General features: G+C 47.0%; 1 protein-coding gene and 1 long non-coding RNA gene across 2 annotated transcripts in view; one reads left to right on the top strand and one right to left on the bottom strand.

The window, feature by feature from the left end:
- Positions 1-23,463, bottom strand: part of LOC146174928 (uncharacterized) — a 61,362-nt gene that overhangs the window by 18,937 nt on the left and 18,962 nt on the right. The window lies entirely within an intron of this gene.
- The window catches only part of LOC146174929 (uncharacterized), a 225,624-nt gene continuing 206,614 nt past the window's right edge, over positions 4,454-23,463 (top strand). The window contains exon 1 of the mRNA XM_084583296.1: positions 4,454-4,563. The gene's annotated coding sequence lies outside the window, so the exon portion shown is untranslated. The remainder of the gene's footprint in view (positions 4,564-23,463) is intronic.

The raw sequence follows: 23,463 nt of genomic DNA on the forward strand, positions 1-23,463 counted from the left end.
TAGTAAAGACAAGTCTCTAAGCACAATTCTCCCGACTGTTAACCGCTGGCTATTGCGAGAAGATGGCAAGGTTGGTGAACGATGTCAGTGGAAACTCTATGCGTTCCTCGAAGGATGGACAGCACAGAAAGATTGCACTTCTTTATATTCGCCGCACTGCTCAAGGGCCTAAAAAGGTGGCTGCGTGCTACAAGATTGACATTTTGTTTTCAGCGCCGAACAGGCAGCCGAATTTGTCGCGGTGGGGAAAAAAGCCGCAGAAAAGGAAAGCGTGACCATGCGCAGAAAATGCGACATCAGGCATGCCAAGCCGATGGTAACCTGCAGGAAAAATGCAGTTTACAAGATGCCTGTGTCTTGTGGTGCTGTATACATCGGACGAGCTTGCCGTTGCATAAACACACGAGTCACTGAACACCGTAGAGATATTAAGAATGACACAGACACACATGTGCGAAAACACCTACAAAATGAAAAACCCTTGCGAAGCCCACGTGAACCAGACACCAATAATCTTTCCTGATCGTGATGAAAGGACCCGGGAGATTGCAGGAGCATACCACAATGCCAAGACAGATCGCTGCATATAGTGAGGCATCCCTTAAGCTGACGGGGAAAGAAAATTTGTAGATTCTCATTGCTAATCTTCTGGTTTTGTTCCTTGGTTTCGTTTTATTTTTGTGTTATTTTTCTTGCTCCGTATTTATTCCGATGCGTTTGAATAAACGCTTTTGTTAGTAAGCCCTCCTGGTGTGTTTCTTCGTTTCGTCTTTTTCTGTGCTATTCTTTCTTCAAGATCAAGCGTCCGCGTTGCAGCTAATGCCACTGCGTACATTTTTCATTTATTCTAGAATGTCATTCGTTTTCTCGTTGAAACTGACCTTGGCAACGTTTAATGCTAGAACCCTAGCTAGTGAACCTAGTTTAGCAGTGTAGTTAGAGAAACTAGAGGGTATGAAATGGAATATCATAGGGCTTAGTGATGTTAGGAGGCCGAATGAGGCATATACTGTACTGAAGGATGGGCATGTACTGTGTTATCGAGGTTTACTAGAGAGGCAAAAACTAGGAGTAGGTTTCCTTGTCAATAAGTACATAGCGGGTAATATAGATGAATTCTTCAGTATTAATGAGAGGGTGGAGGCATCGTTATTAGGCTTAATAAGCGATATAAACTGAAGGTTGTACAGGCCTATGCACCTACATGTAGTTACGATGACCAGGCAGTTGAAAGCTTCTACGAGGATGTGGAATCGGCAATGCGAAAAGTAAAGACGCAGTATACTGTACTAATGGGTGACCTCAATGCCAAGGTAGGGAAAAAGCAGGCAGGAGACCAGGCAGTAGGTGACTATGGCATTGGTTCTAGGAATAGCAGGGGGAAGTTACTAGTTGAGTTTGCAGAGCGCAATAACTTAAGAATCATGAATACCTTCTTCAGCAAACGGAAGAACCGGAAATGGACATGGAAAAGTCCGAACGGGGAGACTAAAAATGAAATCGACTTCATAATGTGTTCAACCCCCGCCATTATGAAAGATGTAGAGGTAATCGGGAAAGTGCGATGCAGTGACTACAGGATGGTGCGGTCCCGAATTAGCCTAAATCTGAAGAAGGAACGCAACATTTTAGTAAGAAAAAACCCATCAACGAACTAGCGGTGAGGGGGAGTGCAGAAGAGTTCAAGATCTCGCTACAGAATAGATATTCAGCTCTAAATGAGGATGGCGACATTACCCTAGAAGCAATGAACAATAATTTCAGAGATATCATTACTGAATGTGCGGTAGAAGTAGGCGGCAGGATAGTTAGAGAGGATATCGGTAAGCTGCCTAAGGAGACGAAAGATTTGATTAAGCAACGCCAGAGTATGAAAGCTTCTAATCCAACATACCAGATGGAATTGGCCGAGATATCAAAGCTAATCAATAAGCGCAAGGTGGCCGATATAAGGAACTATAACATGGAGAAAATTGAGCATGCTGTAAAGAACGGGGGAAGCCTTAAAGCGGTAAAAAAGAAATTGGGCATAGGCAAAAACCAGATGTATACGATAAGGGACACGGAGGGCAACGTCATCCCGAATATGGACAAGATAGTCAAAGTAGCCGAGGAGTTCTATACAGATCTCTATAGTAGCCAAAGTAGTCAGGACCGTTACGAGATTGGCGGTAGGGAAATCACTCAGACGTTCCACCAGTTACGAAAGACGAGGTCAAGAAAGCAATAGAAATTATTAAAAGGGGGAAATCAGCTGGAGAGGATCAGATAACTACGGATTTGCTGAAGGACGGGGTGATATCGTGTTAGAAAAGCTAGCCACCCTGTTCACGCAGTGCCTGGTGTCATCGACGGTACCGGAACCATGGAAGAATGCAAACATTTTCCTCCTTCATAAGAAATGGTACTCTAAGGACCTTACAAATTACTGACCAATCAGCTTACTGTCTGTTACGTATAAGGTATTTACTAAGGTAATCGCTAATAGAATCAGGACAACCTTAGACTGAAATCAATCAAAGGATCAAGCAGGTTTTCAGAAACAGTACTCTACTATCGATCATAACCATACCATCAATCAGGTGATAGAAAAATCCTCGGAATATAACCAGCCCTTATACGTAGCATTCATTGACTACGAAAAAGCATTTGACTCAGTTGAAACCTCGGCGGTGGTGCAGGCACTGCGAAATCAGGGGGTAGACGAGCCGTACGTGAAAGTACTGCAAGATATATATAGTGCCTGCACAGCAACCATAGTTCTGCATAAAGAAAGTAACAAAATTCCCATAATGAAAGGTGTTAGGCAAGGAGACACAATCTCCCCAGTACTATTCACAGCTAGCTTAGAGGAAGTATTCAGAGACTTGGAATTGGGAGCAGTTAGGGATAAGGGTAGATGGAGAATACCTCAGTAATCTGCGATTTGCTGATGACATTGCCTTGCTAAGCATCTCGGGGGATGAACAGCCTCGGAAAGGAACAGCAGTTTACATTAGGTAGCGAAGTACTGGAAGTAGTAGGCGAATATTAGGACAGGTAGTAACCGCAGATCTGCACCATGAAAAGGAAATAACCAGAAGAATAAGATTGGGATGGAGCGCATTTGGCAAGCACTCACAAAGTATGACTAGCAGCTTACCGGTATCGCTAAAGATGAAAGTATATAACAGTTGCATCTTACCTGTACTCACCTATGGGGCTGAAACGTGGAGGCTAACCAAGAGAGTTCTACTTAGGTTGAGGACAACTCAGATGGCTATGGAACGAAAAATGGTAGGGGTAACATTAAGAGATAGGAAGCGTGCAGAGTGGGTCAGACAAATAACTCAGGTTACCGACATTCTAGTTGAAATTAAGAAGAATAAATGGGCAGGACATGTAGTGCGAAGAGAGGATAACCGATGGTCGCTTAGAGTAACAAACTCGATTCCAAGGGAAGGAAAGCGTAGCAGGGGGCGGCAGAAAGTTAGGTGGGAGGATGAGGTTAAGAAGTTCGCAGGGGTCAAGTGGAGGCAGCTAGCACAGAACCGGGTTATGTGGAGAAATATGGGAGAGGCATTCGCCCTGCAGTGGGTATAGTCAGGCTGAGGATGATGATGTCATTCAGTTGTGTTTATTTCCTCCCCCATAACTTGCGCTTAGTACGTGTTAACATTATCAATTGTATTTCTAAACATGTCTGCGAGCTGATGAATTTAGGTTCATCTCTTTTCGACAGACTCCATGTTTTGGCCCTCAAACCTAACTAATTCACGCCTAATTTTAACTCATGCTTATAGCGACAATAGATGTTAGTTTTCAGAACTAGTGAATGAAGTCGGGAAGGAAACTTGCATTTTAAAGACCAGCATATCTACAATTCCGTTGGTACGGTCGCGTAAAGACGTGAATATGAAAGAAGTGAAATATTCAAGAGGAGAACCGCTGGGCTCGAAAATGCGGACATTTAAGGCGTTCAACCCATATCCATTCCATACGACTTAACAGCTTTCAATTGTGAGACGTTTTTGCATGTACGATGGAGGACTGCGCCACGAATTGCGCTTCAGATGGCGTAAGCGCTGGTATAAAGCAATCACCTTCGTTAGCGCCATTGTCTGTTTTCATACGTTGGCAACTTTGCTTCTTTGGCGCTATTTAAAAGGCCTTTGTCTTTTGCTTTCAGGTTCGGCGGCGAGAGTTTGGCAGGTGATGTGGCAAAGGAATAGTAGAAAAGCCCGAATGCTCGGCCCAAATTTTTCGCTTCTATTTTAGGGACTCCAAAGAAGAGCTAATATGGCTAGGTTGAATATACACGGGGTTCCTGAAAGAAGATCTCAGGATATGCGAACAATGATGAAATATATTGAAATAAGATCCCCTATTGTGCCTTTCCTGTTGATTAATGTTTCGCAGCCGTCGTAATATTTGCACATTGAGGCTTCCTTTAGGCATTATATTATACTGCTACGTATTGTGCGAGAGCGAAAGCTTACATCAGTTGCCAGGTTGCTGCTCTAAAACGCAGCAGTATTCCACGGTGCAGTTTCAGAGGCTGTGGACAGGATCAACGGCACCAGGGTAAGCACTGCCATTACTTCCACTGCAAATGTTTAACCTTTTTTCACAGAAGAGCACCAAAGATTACAACGCTCACTAGGTGTGGTGAGTATACACAATGCAAAATGATCAAATTCCGGTTCTTTGTGGAAACGAGATTCCTAGCTTAGTATCGTCGCTTCATTGCTTGTCTTTCACTTGTAACAACTAACTGAGAAAATCTTTAGGAAACAGCAAACAGAGAAGTGGGAACTCGCTATCTGTGCACCACAATTTGGAGAAACAGTAACATTCCGCTTGTTAAATGCTCAGTTCAGTTCAGTCGTTCAGTCGTGTCCGACTCTTCGTTACTCTATGGACCATGTCACGCCACGCTTTCCAGTCTCTCACTATATTCCTAACATGACATAACTTCATCTGCAGTGCCTCGAGGCTGCCATCTAACCATCGCGTTCGCTGCCTACCCCTTCTCCGGCGACCGTCAACCTTTCCCAACATCAAAACTTTCTCCAGCGACTCCTCTCTTCTCACTTTAGCCCAAAACTTAGGGTGTATTGGTTTGTGCTGCATCGTGGCCAAATTTTTCTAGTGAGCCTTTTTATTTTGCTTAACGTGACAAACAAATGACAGTTCGCTATAGTATTGCGAGTTAGAAACATGGAGTAAAGCAGGTAAGTAACTTCTCACCACAAATAACAGCTGCCGCGCGAACGAAGGCTGGCCGAGAACATTAACGGTATTAGAGTGTTATGATCAGGGATCAAGAGGGAGAGACAGGCCAATGCACCAACCTTGTTTTACTTGCTAGGCAAGAATCTTGCCTAGGCTCTTGTCCGTACTTGACAGTGCATTTACATATATACCGTCAGTGGTCAACAATCTGACCGTATTAACAATCTCCTACCAAAGCTGCTGTGTCTTGTGCGAAGCGAAGCCATCAAAAGTAAGAGGCTGATAAGGAATTTAATAGGTAAAAACAGCTGTATACATCAGTTGTCATTATAGCCATAGACACTATAGAATTAGTTCGAATTTCATTCTGAAACCAGGTATTAAAATATAGGTTATGCATTTAGCACGCAGTGGCAGTAAGTCGAAGAGCCAACTCGACACAATTACGGCCTTTTAAAAATCAGGACGAGAGATTCAAATGAGCAGAACATTTAGGAGAAGTTCAGGTAGCCTGTAGTTACACAGGTTGATTAACTGGATTAGAAGAGAAGGGGACTGTAGCATGGGCGGCAAAAATCTCGGTAAGCCTCTGAGATTAGGTAGCCTGCTCAGATAACATATGCGAAGCAGCCATAGGGACATCCAATTCGAGTCACTGGCATCCAAGTGAAGCACAAGAACAAAAGACAAGCGCGGCACGCTTTCAGGGTTTGACTGCCATTGTAGCGACGACGCACATAGCCACGCAGCCCAACTTTATTCTTAGTTTTGAGAATACTTCAAGCAGCCGCTTATGAGCGTTTAACTTGAAGCCTGGGCTGTGCGGCGTATTTGAGCATCGAAAGAGCAGTATTGCGCAGGCTCCTTTTCTGCAGTGGCCGCTTTCATGCTTCTGTTGATGAAATCAAATACGCCCAAATTAAATAAAGAAATTACAAGCAGCACATTATAGACGAGATATGTCCAAAACATCGCTCCTTCTCTCCAGCTCATAATTTCGACAGGGCGGTGGCATGCTGGGAATCTGCGCTAATAGGAGGAGTCACAGTCGAATAGATTTCAGCGCCTCGATTGCAGAGGCAAAACGCAGCTTGTGCAAGACCTAATGAAATTTCCCCTAACTGCGGAAGCGTGGGGGACAATACATTTATGTTCGTAGTTTCATTTCGAAACGAGCCACACGAAGCAACAAGCAATTAGTAGCGAAAAAATAATCTGTCCCAGTTACATACCCTTCGTTCCATACATTTGAATCACCGGAGGAGAGAGAGGTTGTAAACGCACGCTGCCACTGCTAGCTGCCAAGAGCGGTTTGGAAACGTTTTGAAAGTGAGAAATGAAAAGGAGCACCTTGATGCTCTGTTTTGTGTTTAGCTCGGTGTATACATCTCCATACTTGCAAAGAATGCTGTGTACAAAAATTTGGTCGCTGAATTCCGAAGCGCGCGCATCGCGTCAGTCACGTATCTTAATTGTCGACTGTCTGCTTCAGAGAGTACATGTTGTCAACCAACCTTCAAAGCTTATTAAAGTTCGGTTAATGGAAAAAAATTCAAGCCAGTAGATTTTTTCATCACCTACAAGGAGCTCTGTGAGACTCCCAGACTAAACGGAAGGATCTATCCACCACCAGATAGGTCCCTAATACCCTCAGAATGCAGTGCCTGGCGAAAAATTTAGGCCAATCGTTTCTTTCCTTATGTTACTCTGCATAATGAGTTGACAGGAGACGCAGATGCTTGCAATCTCTACAACGTACCTCTGAGTCAAAATCACCTAATCTGGCAACGCCCCGATTCTCCGGGAGCTAAAGAAACTGATCCCCTTGATCAAATTACCTGGGAGTCCTACATCCACAGCCCAAATGTGGATGAACAAAAAATCGTCCTACGCCTGGCGAAGGACGCTTACTTCAAGCACAGGAGAGCCTGCAAGGAGACCCTCCCCCTGGCTGAGCCCCTGACCCGAGGTCTATGTCGGTGTAACTAAAGTCTTCTCACTCACTCACTCCCAAGTTGGTCATTTTAAGCGACAGCTTATACAGCTCGTTCATTCTAAAAGCCGCCGACGTAGTAGTAGCATTAGCAGTCCTCACTACGGTGCTGGAAATAATCGGGAGCGGCGAAAAAAATTTATAATTTCAACTTGTGGATTTAGTGATTGATTAGTGTGTAACAGGAGATGACAAGTTAAAGAAATCGTGAAATATAGAAATACTTTATGTATAACGAAAACAAAATGAAAAAAGGCAGGTTCAAAGATGTCTAAACACTCAGAATAAAAAGCCATTGTTACATACTTGAAAAGTTTAAGTATGTAACTGATCAATTCATTCATTCAAGTAAAAAAGAAAATGAAAAATGCACTCGAAGGCGTCAAACTACTCAGAATAGAAAGCCAAAGTTTGTAGATCTTGAGTAGTCAAATGAAGCATTTTATGTACGCCAGAGAGAGCACTTCTATATAACCACCAGTCATCAGGCGCTCGAGAAAAATTTTTTGTTTTTTAATACACTATTAAGTAATTAAACCAATGTTTCTAATTTAATAAGTATTGCCTTTAGAAAATAAATGTGATTTGCAAATTTGGAGAGCACCTTCTGAAACCTCCATTCCATTTATTTCCATAAAGAAACACTCACGTATATCTTTTTCCGAAGCTCTACGGAAAGCCCACGAAATACACAAAAAATATCACGTAACTGGCGCATTCGAGTGTCCCGATTGGCTTCAGCGTATGAAATCAGACCCATATGTCTGCCGCGGTTTCTTCATCCGCTTCACGTGACGGTGCAGTTCACACGGAGCTCACAGCTCTGGCTGCAATCATCGCCAGCGTATCAGTCTACCGCCGGGGCTGGGCTGTCGAGTCACGGCCGCAGCTGACTTCGTTCACGCAAATTACGATTGAGACCACCACAATCGCGGCGCACGAATGCCTTAATCACGTGGTCTTTTTTTGTAATTCGCGGGCTTCATTTAGAGCTTTGAAAAACGATACATGTGAGGCTTTCTTTATCGGAAATAAATGGAATGGGGGTTTCAGAAGGTGTTCTCCAACTTTTCAAAACGCATTTATTGAGTGAAAGAAATACTTAATAACTTAGAAAAATTATATTATTTACTGATAAGTTAATTACAAAACAAAATTTGCCTATGGTGTACCAGATGGCTGGCATCTGTATACGGGTAGTATTTCTGGCCAATCTGAAGTGTTTTATTTTTAAACCGTGGGGGGAGGGGGGGGGTAATGTTAGCTTTGACACCGGTATATATATATATATTGTAGTGTCACACCAACGCTCGATGACTGTCGACGGGGACAAAGACGACAGTATATATATATATATATATATATATATATATATATATATATATATATATATATATATATATATATATATATATATATATAATAATCTTGGGGGGCGTGATGTTAGCGGCGACAGACGAGGGTAGATAAGCGCGTCAGAAGCGAGGCGCAGGGCCTTTTTCGCCCGGCGGAAAGGCCGGCGAGGGGGAACCGGCGAGCGTCAAGGGCCAGCAGGGTGTGCACGGATGACCGAAAGGAGATCGCCGACGCGAAGATGGAAGGAGTGCCTGCAGAAACAGCCTAGGCGTATTTCTGTGAGTTGCTGTGCCGCGAGGAGCAATCTTTCTTGTGTCGCCGTTAGCGATTTGGCCCATTGCTCGTTTTATTCGCTCCGCAGTGTTTTGTTTCGCCGCGGTAAGGCCCTGACATTCTTCCCGCTTTCCGTTGGTGTTCTATTGTCGCGCGCGTGAATAGCCTGTTCTTAGCGCAGTAGTGCGTTATGTTTCTCTGTTTTGCTTTTTTTGTTTATCCGGGATAAACCGGTGTTTTTTAAGAGACTGGATTTGCCACTCGTCGGGCGAGACCATGGCTCGCGGACCCGTTTTTTGAAGGCGAGACCTTCAATATATGCGACCGTGTCATTCATATGACACGACATTGATTTTTTATCTTACATGTCTGAAGGACGTCATTCCCTCATTGCCGCAGTTGACACTGTATTGCCTCCACAGTGCGAAAAACTTGTTACCGTTGTTTCGGAACACATCACTGACGGGGATGTACTTATCGCACCAGCTCATCGTCATCTTGCCCGTGGAATCGCCTTCCCATCAAGTCTTGTACGATTCCGCAGCGGCTCAGCGATAGTAGCTGCCACGAACACATCCCGTGAATCCCTCGTGCTGACTAAAGGAACTTCCCTGCCATGCATAGTGGATGCTAACCCTATGTCCAAGATGGTGCTCACCGCCCCGCTACCTCAGCAACGTGATTCATCGCACGTCTCTCTTCCGATGCTGTCGAAGACAATCAGTCCGGACCTCACGCCGCACCAACGCAAAGAATTGCTGAAATTGCTCCAAGCCCATCAAGCCATTTTTGATGCCACTTCCCCTCCGCTGGGACGGACTAGTGTTGCACACCACCGCATCATTACAGAAGGTAACTGGATCGTACGCCGACGACCTTATCGGGTTTCTCTCTCGGAACGAAACGTAATCGAAGAAAATGTGAATGACATGCTCCGTCGCGATATTATTCGTCCATCAACAAGCCCATGGTCTTCCCCAGTAGTATTAGTTAAAAAAAAAAAGGACGGATCGGTACGATTTTGTGTTGATTATCGCGCACTAAACAAAATTACCCGTAAAGATGTCTACCCGATGCCGCGAATAGATGACGCCCTTGACTCTCTCCAAGGCGCCGAATATTTCTCGACCTTGGATCTCCGCTCAGGTTATCGGCAAATACCAATGCATGAGGGCGACAAAGAGAAAACAGCTTTCGCAACTCCCGATGGACTTTACGAGTTTAATGTTATGCCCTTTGGCCTGTGTAACGCACCAGCGACATTTGAAAGAATGATTGATACGGTACTTCGTGGCCTAAAATGGAGAACCTGCTTATGTTACTTGGACGACATTGTTATCTTTTCGGCAACTTTTAACGACCATCTCACGCGCCTGAATGAAATCCTGACATGTCTTTCTTCAGCGGGCCTCCAGCTCAACACCAAGAAGTGCCACTTTGCACAAAAGGAAATTAAAATATTGGGACATCTGGTTAGCAGTGAGGGCATTCGTCCAGACCCAGATAAAATCAGCGCAGTCTTGAACTTTCCTCGTCCGCAACGGACTGCAGATTTGCGCAGTTTCCTCGGCCTGGCGTCATATTTCCGGCGTTTCATAAGGCATTTTGCAACTATTGCTGCGCCACTTCATAAACTACTTAAAGCGCGCAGCTCTTTCGTGTGGACTGAACAGTACAACACTGCTTTTACAGACCTAAAGCGCGCCCTCACATCAGATCCCGTTCTTGGCTACTTCAGCAACAGTGCTCCTACCATCCTGCACACTGATGCCAGTGGTCACGGTCTTGGCGCTGTCCTTCTGCAGCGCGATGCAACTTCGCGTGAGAAAGTCATTGCCTTCGCCAGTCGGACCTTGACTCCAGCTGAGAAAAACTACACCATTACCGAGCAGGAATGTCTTGCCGTCGTCTGGGCTGTTCAAAAGTTTCGTCCCTACCTCTATGGTCGGCACTTCACAGTTGTGACCGATCACCATGCTCTTTGCTGGTTGTCTTCACTGAAAAATTTAACAGGCCGACTTGGCCGCTGGATTCTACGCCTGCAAGAATATAATTTCGACGTCGTTTATAAATCGGGTCGCCAACACCAAGACGCCGACGCTCTTTCTCGCTGCCCACTTACGGAATCAGCCTGCTGTTTTTCTTCGCAACGAATTTCCACCTCTGACCACAGCCGACCATCTCTTCCCCCGACGCATATCACAACAGTTTCTTTTGACAATTCTGAGCACAAACACGCACTCCGCTCGCAGCAATTAGCTGATGCCTACTGTCGGCCCATCATCGACCGCCTTAACGGCGCTTCCAACCCGCCCAATGCTAGGCTTCGCCGACAGCTTCGCAATTTCAAACTCGAAGATGACATACTACGCCGCTACGTGTATTGCCCTGATGGAACTCGTTGGCTCCCTGTTGTGCCGAGTGCGCTTCGCCCACGTATACTGGCGGCTTTCCACGATGACGCTACTGCAGGTCACCTTGGTTTTGACAAAACATATGACCGCGTGAAAAGACGATTCTTTTGGCCTGGCCTATCTTCTACCGTAGCTAAATACGTCGCTTCCTGCCATCTGTGCCAACGCCGCAAGCGGCCGACTTCTTCGCCCGCTGGCCTCCTACAGCCTCTTCCATGTCCCGCCACGCCATTCGACGTAGTCGGCATCGACTTATATGGTCCCCTACCTCTCTCCGATGGGGATAACCATTGGATTATAACAGCCGTTGACCACCTTACACGCTACGCTGAAACAGCCTCTGTACCGACTGGTTCTGCCGAAGAGGTAGCTAATTTTTTTTGTGATCAACTGTCCTGCGTCATGGCGCTCCTCGGGTTCTTCTGAGTGACCGCGGGACGGCCTTCTTATCGACAGTCGTTGCCGAAGTTCTTCATGCGTCATCCACTCTTCATAAGACAACCTCAAGCTACCATCCCCAGACTAACGGTCTTACTGAGCGATTTCATCGCACTCTATCCGATATGATATCCATGTACATCACACCGGATCACCGAAATTGGGACACTATTCTACCATTCGTCACATTCGCCTACAATACAGCAGTACAGCGGACTACCGGTTACTCTCCGTTTTTCCTCGTTTTTGGCCGTCCTCCCACTACAATGCTCGACACTTTCTTCTTCTCTACGCCCGACTACTCCTCATCAGTACCAGCCCAGTTCTTATCCCGTGTGGCCAGATGCCGTCATCTTGCCCGCCTCAACACAGAAGCGCGCCAGGAAGACCGCAAGAGTCGCTACGATTCTACGCATCGTGCGGTCTCTTTTCATCCCGGTGACGAAGTCCTGCTTTACACACCACTGCGCGGCCCGGGCCTTAGTGATAAATTTCAGCGTCGCTACCTTTGTCCCTACAAGATCATAAACCAAACTTCCCCCGTGAACTACCAAATCACACCTGTTGATCTCCCAGCCGATCTACGCCACCGTGGAACTGAAATTGTTCATGTCTCCCGCTTGAAGCCGTTTGTGCGCCGCGGTGCATCGGTTGGTTAGGAGCGGCCAGGCTGGCCGCTTCCGACCCCCCGTGGTGATTGTGTGAGCCTTCCACGGATCTTCTTTCATTTGTACATACCATAATCTTCTTCTTTCTTTTGTACATACCATCGTCATCGTCCCGCGGCGCCGGCTCCAGCACGCGCCTGGGTTCTCCATCAGATTAAAACGCCTGCACGGCGTACCTTGCCTTGCCGTCACGACTTTGGCGTCTCGACTTGGCCTTCTTTCACAATATATATATATATATATATATATATATATATATATATATATATATATATATATATATATATATATATATATAATATATATATACAGTCAAAACTCGATTTAACGAAGGTATCCTAATTCCCCCTCAGACGCCCATAGGGTTCAATGCTTTGACTAACCCGAAATAACGAAACCGATTCCGTGATCTGTCCCGATTTAACGAACTTTTTTAGTGAAATAAAGGTGAAAAAGTGTTAATTTTTGGTCTATTTTGTAGACAGCACCCCAAAATATATTGATTGCGTGTCAGCGGTAACAGCGCGGAGCATCTTCATCCCGTCGCTTTTTTCAAACTGCGCGCGGCGCCGGTCGTGGTGTTGGCGCTACCCACTCGAAAGTAGCGCGGGGGGTCATGACGATGACCATACGGACCCCCAAAGATTGCCCTAGTTGTATGATTACCAACTTTGGCGCCAATTTGTCATTAGCTGTGTGGCTTGCCGTCCCGTCGGCGGTATTTAGGGAAGATTGTTGCGCCGCTAGCCGAACCGTCCTTTGGGTCGGTGCTACCGGCGTGAATTCGTCACGCGCGAGTGCGACGAAAAGTGAAAATGGTACGTGCTAACCGATACGACCGCGATAAGCTGGTACGGTTTATGTGGATGCAAAATGCATTATGTTCAATGGGTGCTCAGTCGGGGACTTGACTTTACTACTTTTAAAACGAAAGTACTGTTTAAGCGGGTACGTTTTAACGAGGTTTTACTGTAATCTAATGTACTGAATAATGTGCCCAAGAAATGCCTCATTCAATTTAACGAAGTTCTCGATTTAACGAAATAATTCACGGCTCCCCTCAACTTCGTTAAATCGAGTTTTAACTGTATATACATATATATATATTTATATATATATATATATATATATATATATATATATATATATATATATATATATATATATATAGTAAAGATGAAGGTGCACACAAAAAAGTGACGCAGAAAATTCTGCGGGCTGTCTTCAGTGGTATCGCCAGCGGTGTGTGGGCTGGACCTCCCCGTGCGTAGATTGTTTCTACTGTTCTACTGGATTCAATCCTGATACGTATAATAAACCCCCATTTTGCATTTTGTTGAGTGGCAGGTTAGAAGCGTCTGTCCCGGAGCTCATGACCGCACTCTTCCTGCACCTGCAATGCCAGCGTCCCCAACTGTCAATTGCGCCGACTCCCTCCGCCGGCGGGACCGATGAGTGCGATGTCGAAAATTGGCTCGGCACTAACGAACGGGTAAGCTTCTGCAATAAAAGTAACGAAGAAATAAAATTCAACAACTTACTATTCTGCACCAGCCTGGCTAACCTGTGGTACCGCAAACATGTAAGCGACATCCGTACGTGTGCTGCCTTCAAAACAACGTTCGCAGAAGTATTTGGTCACACGGCTTAAGGAATTTGCGCACCTAGCAGCGCTTGCGTGAATGGCATCAGCATGTCTTCGAAAGCTTTACAATCTATATCGAAGAAGTCGACGACCTGTGCAAGCGAGTGAGTGCCAACACATTAGAGGCTGAAAGGACGAAACACATGTTGAAGGGAACTGGCGATGGCGCCTACCAGATGTTGTCAGCGCTCGACTTACGAACGTTAACCAAAGTCTTCACGCTCTGCTAGAGATTCGAGGAGCTGACAAGCAGGGGGTGATGACGCGTCAGCCCCAAGCTCAGGCTGTTACTGTTATGCCTGTTACTGTTATGCCTGTTATGCCTTTCGGCTTTGAAATGTTCCTGCTATATTTGAGAGAATGATGGACATCATTTTGCGTGGACTGAAATGGAAGACCTGCCTTTGCTATCTTGGGGACATCGTCTTCTTTCCTCCGGACATCGAAGCTCATATCTACCTTTGAAACACGTCTTGACCTGCTTTTCTGATTCTAGCTTGCAGCTCAACATAAAAAAAGATGTCGTTTTGCCGCCCGTGAAATGAACATTTTAGGGCGCGTTTTTCCAAGAAAGGGGTTTGCCCAGCCCCGGCAAAACTTCGTGCTATCGATGCCTTTTCCAAGCCGAGATCTCCCAAAGACCTGCCTACCTTACTAGGCCTGTTTTGTTGGTTCCTTCGAACATTCGCTTCCATCGCTGCCCCTTTAGCATAGCCTCTTTTGGGCATTTACGAATTTTCGCTGTTCTAACCACCACGTGACGACGCCTTCAATACGTTGCGCCGCGTTCTCACAACACCGCCCGTCCTGAGTCACTTCCACACGGCGGCCCCTACTTAAGTACACACTGACGCCAGCGGTGTCGGTCTCGGCACTGTACTCGCTAAGCGGAAATCTGGCTGCTGAATATGTCACCCCCTAGAAAGCCACAAGCTCACCAAGACGAAGTCTAATTAATCGGTCACTGAAAAAGTGAGTTTAGCTGATTTTGGGGTCGGACCCAATTCCGCCTTTATATTTATGGCCGCCCTTATGATTTGTGACGGACCACCATGCGCTGTGCTGGCTCTCCTTCCTGAAATACATACCCATCCGGCTGTCTTGCAAGGTGGGCTCTTCGTCTAGAGAAATTTTGCGTCTACGTATTCTCCCGCCTTGGCCGCAAGCAGCATGAAACTTATGCCTTTCTCGTTGTGCCCTTCCAGCTGACGTCGGCAAACTTTCTACCTTGGACGCCTCCACGACGCCACTTCAGATGAATGAAATGGCTTCTGCGCGACGCAGAGACCCCTGGGTCCATTTTCTTATCGATCTCTTCTCCGATGCATCCGCTGCTTTTTCGCATGCGCTTCGGGCCAACCTCTTTTATTGCAACAAATACAGCGCTGATGGTCGCAAATGTTTGCTAGTCATTCCCCGCCACCTACGCTCACAAATATATGGTAAATTGTATACTGACCCACAATGCGGTCATGCGAAGTGTGCAAGACGTATCATCGGCTACCCTTACGATACCACTAGAGGAGAATGTACAATTTCGTCCTAAATACGTTTGCTCATGCCTCACCTGTCGACGTTGCAAGTCCCATCCTCATCGTTCTGTTGGCGAGTTGCCGCCGGTACCTTACCCAACACGCCCCTTTAAATCACGTCAGTAATGATTTATATGGCCAGCTTCCGTACGTTGCCGCTGGATACTGTTGGGTCATCGTCGCGCGGTTGACCACCGGACGCGATATTCAGAAACCGCTGCCCTTCATTCTGCCAAAGCGTTATATGCCGCCTTATTCATTTTGCAGCGATTCGTTCGTCACGGCGCACCCGTGAACTACTCATCGGCAGAGGACACCTCTTTTCATCTGACGTTGTTAAAGCACTATTGAAAAGTTCCACAGAATTCACCAAACATCCAATGCTTATCGTTCGCAGACTAACAGACTCACCGAAAGCTTTACCCCTACCCTTGGCGACGTGCTTTTTATGTACGTCTCCTCCGACCACTCTGAGTGGTATCTCCTCCTTCCGTACGTGACGTACGAGTGCAATACTGCTGCACAGGCAACTACTAGTTCCTCTGCGTTCTATATATTCTGTCCCAGTAGCTATAGTAAGCCTCTATCTTACTATATATATATATTGTTAGATGGGGGTTTATTGAGGTACTCGTACTAGGCAGCTCAGCGGCGGACACAGCGACAGCGAACACAGCCAGGTCCAACACTCGCAGCGATCACGATTCCACTGTCTGGGATGTTTCTCGTGTACGTCTTCCTCTTCACAATTAACCGCGGGACGAAGAGGAGACATCCTGGCGACTTACGGCGCGAGCAAGACGGCTCGGTCATAATAGGGTTTGATGCACTGGACGTGAACAATCTCTCGTCCGCGCCAGCGTAGATCATGAGACGGCGTAAGAGGTTCCACCACCTAAGTAACCAGAGAGGTGTGCTCCAGAACACGGTATGGGCCATGGTATTTAGCAAGAAATTTTGAAGACAGTCCAGGAGCATTGGAAGGTATCCACGGCCACACAAGAGCGCCAGACGAGAAGTCCAGTGTCCAGTTTTGGTTGTCATGGCTGGATTTATGGCGGTACTGGGTGTTAGCCGTGAATACGCGGACAATTTGTGGACAGTCTTCCACATGCCGGGCTGCCTGAGACGCAGGAGTATCCTCGGATATGTCTGGCTGATACGGGAGTATGGCGTCGATTGTAGGAGGGGGTGACGGCCGTAGAGGAGAAAAAAAGGGAGTAGCCAATACTAGACTGCGTTGTGGTATTGTAAGCGTAAGTGACATACGGAAGGACGAGGTCCCAATTTGAGTGGTTGGAGGCGACGTACATAGAGAGCATGTCGCCAAGGGGACGACTGAAATGCTTAGTGAGGCGATTAGTCTGGGGATTATAGGCGGAGGTGGTGCTATAATAATGTTGCGCTTGATGAGCAAAGCTTTCACAACGTCACTAAAGAAAACGCGTCATCTGTCGCTGAGCGGCTCTCGTGGTGTGCCGTGACGAAGTACTAATCGCTGCAAAATGAAGGAAGCTACTTCTGACGCTGTGGCAGACGAAAGTCAGATGACAGATGGCAGGTGCAGATGCATACCTGTGGCAGATGGCAGATGCATACCTCGTCAGATGATCAACGACTACGATAGCTCCGCGGTTGCCGCCTGCAGTGTAGGGAAGCGGCCCATACAAATGAATGCCGCTGAGGTCGAAAGGGCGTGGTGGGCTGAGTAACAGGAGCAACTCTCCAGCAGAACGTTGTGGAGAGGCTTGCGATGCTGACAGGTGAGGCATGAGGGAACATACTTGAGTACGAAGGTGTACATGCCCCGCCAGTAGTAACGTAGGCTGAGACGAGTGTATGTCTTGAAGACGCCCGCGTGACCGGATTGTGGGTCAGCGTGGAAATAGTCACAGATTTGCGAACGTAGCTGCCAGGGAATAACTAACAACCACTTGCGGTCACCTGCGCAGTAGTTGCGGCGGTAGAGGAGGTTATCACGAATGGCGAAGTGGGAAGCATGGCGGCGGATAGCATGCGATGGAGAAGCAGCTGTAGGATTGGAGATAAAATACAGGAGAGAATTTATCCAAAGATATTGCGCTGCGCTGATGGCATGTCATTGATGTGAAGCGATGGCGGGGAATCGTCCGAAGAGGAAAGGCCCGCGACCTCAGCTGTAAGGGGGCAGCGGGAAAGTGCATCGGCGTCGTGATGTCTGCGGCCAGAGCGGTAAAAAACGCGGACATCATATTCCTGAAGGCGAAGAGCTCATCTTGCCAGTCTGCCGGACGGGTCTTTCAGTGAGGAAAGCCAGCAAAGCGCACGGTGGTCCGTCACTACGTCAAAAGGGCGACCATAGAGGTAAGGGCGGAATTTAGTAAGAGCCCAAATAATCGCTAAGCATTCTTTTTCAGTGACACAGTAATTGGATTCAGCCTTCGTGAGTGTACGGCTAGCATAGGCGACCACATATTCAGTGTAGCCTGATTTGCGCTGTGCGAGCACAGCGCCGAGACCAACAACACTGGCTTCCGTGTGGACCTCGGTAGGCGCTGTGGGGTCGAAGTGAAGTAGGACAAGCGGTGCCGTGAGGATGAAGCGTAAAGTATTGAAGGCATCGTCGCACGTTGGCGACCACGACGAAAGGTCGGAACTGCTGAATAGAAGTTCTATCACGGGAGCAGCAATGGAACCAAAATTTCTAATACAGCGGCGAAAGTGAGAGCACAGCCCGAGGAACTACGTAGTTCTTTGATGGAAGTCGGTTTGGGAAAGGCTGCTACGGGACGAAGTTGGGCAGGGTCTGGAGATACACCTTCTTTGGAGACAACGTGGCCGAGAATGGTGAGTAGGCGGGCGGCAAAGCGACATTTTTTTAAATTCAGCTGCAGGCCGGCATCAGATAGGCAGGTCAAAACGTTCTTCAGACGGTAGAGGTGTGTGTCAAAGTCAGGAGAAAACAAGACAATGTCGTCGAGATAGCAGAGGCATGTCTTCCACACAAGGTCACGCAAAATGGTGTCCATCATCCGCTCAAATGTTGCTGGAGCATTACAAAGGCCAAGCGGCATAACTGTAAACACGTACAAGCCGTCGGGAGTTACAAAGGCAGTTTTGGGGGCGATCAGCCGCTTCCAAGGGAACTTACCAGTACCCGGAACGTAAGTCTAGGGAAGAAAAGAGCTCGGCGTTTTGAAAAAAAAAAAAACGAGAGCATTGTCGGTGCACGGGAGAGGGTAGACGTCTTTGCGCGTAGTCTTATTAAGGCGGCGATAATCGACACAGAAGCGGATAGAACCATCTTTTTTTTTTACGAGGACCACAGGTGACACCCAAGGGCTGCTTGAGGACAGAATTACACCATTCTGGATCATCAGGTCGACTTGCTCTTCCATAGCCTGGCGTTCGGCTGCAGACACACGATAGGGGCGCTGTCGCAGTGGTGCTGGGTGCCGGCGTCGATGCGGTAAGTGACTGTAGAAGTTTGACTCAAAGAACTTTGTTGAGAGTTGAAGGAGGAGCGAAAGTGATGTAGTAGTTTCAAAAGCTAAGTGCGCTGCGCTGGAAGAGGATCGGCGTCGATGGAACGGAGGAACAAGTCTGTAGAGGGGGGAGTGGGCGCAGGTGAAGGGGGGCTGAGCGCAGTCACGGCTAAGTGCGGCGCGTCGTCATGTTCTTCAGATATCAGAAAAGATGTGATTGGCTGGATACTGCCAAGGCACTCACCATAGCGCAAAGCAGTAGAGGAGTTATATGGGTTAGAAACCCATAACATGGAAAGGGCAGTGAAAATAGCGAGCAAAGCGTAGGGCAATGGAAGGCACTTGCGGCGCAGGAAAGTATGGGCTGGCGTGAAGAGAACGGTGTCATCGCCAAGAGAGGCACAAGCGACGCGAACAAGCACAGAAGAGCAGGGAGGAAGGTCGACATCTTCGGCGACGAGGGCTTTAACACAGGAATTCGATGGATCAGCGTCTGGTAAGGCATCTAGCAAAGTCGAGAACCGCACTTCAGCTCGAGCACAATCGATAATAGCAGCGTGACGCGACAGGGAATCCGAGCTTAAAATTACAGCGTGTGAGCAACTTGGCAGCACGACAAACTCAATCGTATAAAGGCAATTCTGGATAACTAGTCGAGCAGCGCACACTGCTCAAGGCTTGATATGCTGAGCGCTCGCCAGTCTCAACGAAAATACCGCAATTGGCGTCTTCCCTTTCCTTATAGAGCTACGTTGTTGCCTCCATAACCGAAATCGCAGCACCAGTGTCAATTAGAGCCATGACCGCAACACCTTCGACGAAAACTTCAATAAGGTGGGCCGCCGACAGATGAGGACTTGGGAAGTTCGACGGGGTCGCAGATCTCGCCTCAGCACCTGCGGCCTCTAGTTTTTCTTACGTGAAGCGTTCTGTCGACGTCGCATCGGAGAGATAGAGCGGCATCAGTGAACGGTGGTCGGACATGGCTGCCCGGTCTGGGGAGAAATGATGGCTGGCTGGAGGCTCAGTATGCGCGGAATACTGAGGCGTTGAAGACCAGTACCCAGAACCATGAGTTGATGGTGCCGACAGTGGGAGACGGTTTCGGCAATAACGAGAAATATGTCAAGCCATCCCGCAAGTGTAACAAATTGGCCGGTTATCTGTCTTGCACCAGGGATTGTGTGGTCTTGGAGCCGGTTGAATAAAATACGCAGGTTCTCGAGAAGAACCAATAAAATATGACTCACGTTGCTCACGCTCACGATTAGTTCTGAAGTTGCTTTGTAGTAGAGTAACTTTTAGTTTTTCGAAGTTAGGACCTGTTTGATTAGTGTTTTTGGATAGGAGAAGGCTAGGTAGAGACTTGGTGTGCGCACGGTGGTTATTGAATCTGATCCTGAAGGGAGTGTGGGTTTGACCCATGTTTGCATCTGGCAGTGGCCACATTCCAGTAGGTATACTACGTTGCCCGAGTCGCCGTTAAGATTCTCTTGATTGTCAAGTTTCAAAGCGGAATGTGAGCTGTTAGCCTGTTTTGTTGTCTGCATGTGTTTGCACAACTGGCATCGACTTTTGCCACAAGGTTGGCAACCTGCGGGAGATGGTTTATTTATTTTAGTGTGGACTACATAAGTTTGTATATTTTTTGGCCGTCTGTACGTTAGCCGTAAAGAATTTGGGAAAATTTTGGAGAGTCGGTCACTCTGCTCTATAATATTAAAGTGTTTTTCAGAATTTTATTGTTGTTAGGGGCGTTATTTGTAAAAGTTAGTATGAGGTTTGAGGGTTGAGAATTCAGAGGTGCAATTTAACGTTTCCTGACAATATTCTCGCGACTTAATTTGGTAACTTTATTAATAGCGTCGTTAATAATAGGAGCCGGGTAGTGTTGGTCCAAATCCTCAGGGCGTGACCAGATGCACTTAAATATAAGGGCTTGGGAGCAGGGGATAGACGTTTTACAGTGTCGTGGATGGCAGCTCTTAAATTGAAAGTATTGTTGTGTGTCAGTGTGTTTTTGTAGACGCTAGTGAGTAGTGTGCCCCCTTCAACTTGGATGGTGAGGTCCAGAAAGTGTATTTCGTGCGCTGAGTAGGTGTTTCTGAATGATATAGTTGGATAGGCGTTGTTGAATGCTGCAATGAACTGGTTTAGGTTGTTTTCTGTGTCTGTCCATTCCATGACTACGTCGTCAAGGAATCGCTTGTAAAAGGCCTGTTTAGACGGAGTTGAGGAAAGGAAATCTGACTCGATATGATGCATAAATTTATTGGCGCAATTTAGTACCATTTTTGTTCCCATGGTCATGCCGCTTGTTTGGAGGTAATAGCTATTATTAAATTTGAATGAGTTTAGTTCTAATACTAACTTGGTGAGTGTCATGATTGCTCTCGGGCTAGGGGATCATCTTTACTACTGTGTTTTTCGTAACCTGTGACTAGGGCCTGGATTCCATCATTGTAAGGAATATTAGAGTAGAGGGAAACCAAATCTAGGGTTACGTGTAGCCCGCCTTCGGAAACTTTTACTTTCGTTAACTCTTCGAGAAATTGACTGGTATCGCGTATGTATGACGGGTGAATGAGGGGTATGTGTTTGATTAGGGAGTCTATGTAAGCGGAGATGGGTTCCGTGACCGTGCCGACAAGCATGGAACGCAGAGCTGCATTGGTCGCAGTGAACTGACATTGGCCGCAGTGAGGCCTTTTTCTCCTTGAATTACATCGCAATCACCTCCCTGCCTTTCCGGATGCGGCGAACTTTGCGAGAGCGTTGTGTCGCGGTGCAGTGGACAGAAATGTCATCGTCAGTGTCGGTGTGGTTGATGAAGTCGCAGCCTCCGATCACGTTAAACCACTTCACTGTTCCACACATCCGCTCTCGCGAAACATAGTATTTCTTCGGGTGATGCACCGCTTCCTGTTGGTAGTACTTGCGATCGGGCTAGTTGGTTAGAAGGCTCTGAAGACCTCTGGCGCTGCATAGTGACGCAAACACAACACATACACAAGAGTCTCACCTTCAGGATGCTAGTCCACGGGTGGAATAGGGGTGGTACGGCACGTGCGGAGCCCAGGCAGCACAAAGCATTGGGCCAATGTTGTAAGTACGACGGCAAGCAGTGGCCCTACATTGGGCCAGCCTAACCAGCATGCTCCCAACATAGGACATGCCAGTCAACACAATGTCCAGCAATGGCCCAGTCTAGCCAGTGCTCTCCCAGTGTTGGCGCTGCCAGTAGCCAACACTGGCTAGCTTGGGCCAGGATGTACAGTGAGTTCCCGATATTGGCACTGCCGTACATACAGAATGTCTATGTTGGACCGAGATTGCCGTTGTTCCTCCAATAATGGTCGCACGGGTTTTAAAACTGGCTATAATGGGCCAAGCTGTCCTGCCTTCCTCCGTCATTGGGTTTTCCGTTTTTTAAAACTGGCTACAATGGACCAAGTTGTCCTGTGTTCTTCCGGCATTGGATGTTCCGGTTTTTAAGCATGGCTACAATGGACAATGTTATCCTCTGTTCTTCCAGTATTGGATGTTCAGTTTTTTAAAGATGGCTACAATGGACCAAGTTGTCCTGTGTTCCGCCGTCGTTGGCCGTTCCTTTTTTAAAACTGGCTACAATGGACCATGTTGTCCAGTGTTCTTCCGGCGTTGCCCGTTCAGTTTTAAAACTGGCTACAATGGGCCAAGGTGTCCTGTGTTCTTCCGACGTTGACCGTTCCGTTGTTTTAAACTGGCTGTAATGGACCATTGCAATTTGTCTTGTGTTTTTCCAGTATTAGCTATCCCTGTATGAAAACTGCCCACGATGGACCACTTTTTCCCCTGATCTCGAAAATGTCATTGCCATCCTAACAACGCAGCTTTAATGGGCTGCCGAAGTGAATATTTTCCGTTGACCATTCAATCAAAACAAATTCTCCATTTTTATGGTTGAATACACGTGCGCTGGACGCCAAACCGCGGCATTTAATTCCGACAACATTTCAGCCGATCGTTCGGACCTCACCAAGTACCACGTACGGGACGATAATTACTATAACGCATTCAAGCACGTACCGCTGCAACTGTCTGGATTCGTCATATGCGGCGCACCTTTCGGGGTCAGCTATATGTGTTTATGGTTTTAGCCTATTGGCATGCATGCAGATTTCGTCGCAGGCGCATACGTTTGTCGCACAATCATATCTAATGATAGCACGACCGTGCGACCACATATGTATACCCCAGACCGGCTAGCACTCACGACCCAATATGCCTGTATTGGACGCCGATTACATCCCTGCATCTATACGTAACCTATAGTAAAAATCCAGTTGTCAGTGAGAACGCGCATAAAAACGAAATCGTGTCGCCATAGCATGTTCATGTGACATTAAATTAGTGATTAGAAGGTAGCTTTTTCATTGCCGAGAAGGAAAACGTTGCCTCAAGTTGAAGGAACAAATGACCATTTT

This window comes from Amblyomma maculatum, chromosome 11 (genome assembly GCF_055883805.1).
Source record: "Amblyomma maculatum isolate TAMU_Amacu chromosome 11, ASM5588380v1, whole genome shotgun sequence".
Taxonomy (NCBI): Eukaryota; Metazoa; Arthropoda; class Arachnida; order Ixodida; family Ixodidae; genus Amblyomma; species Amblyomma maculatum.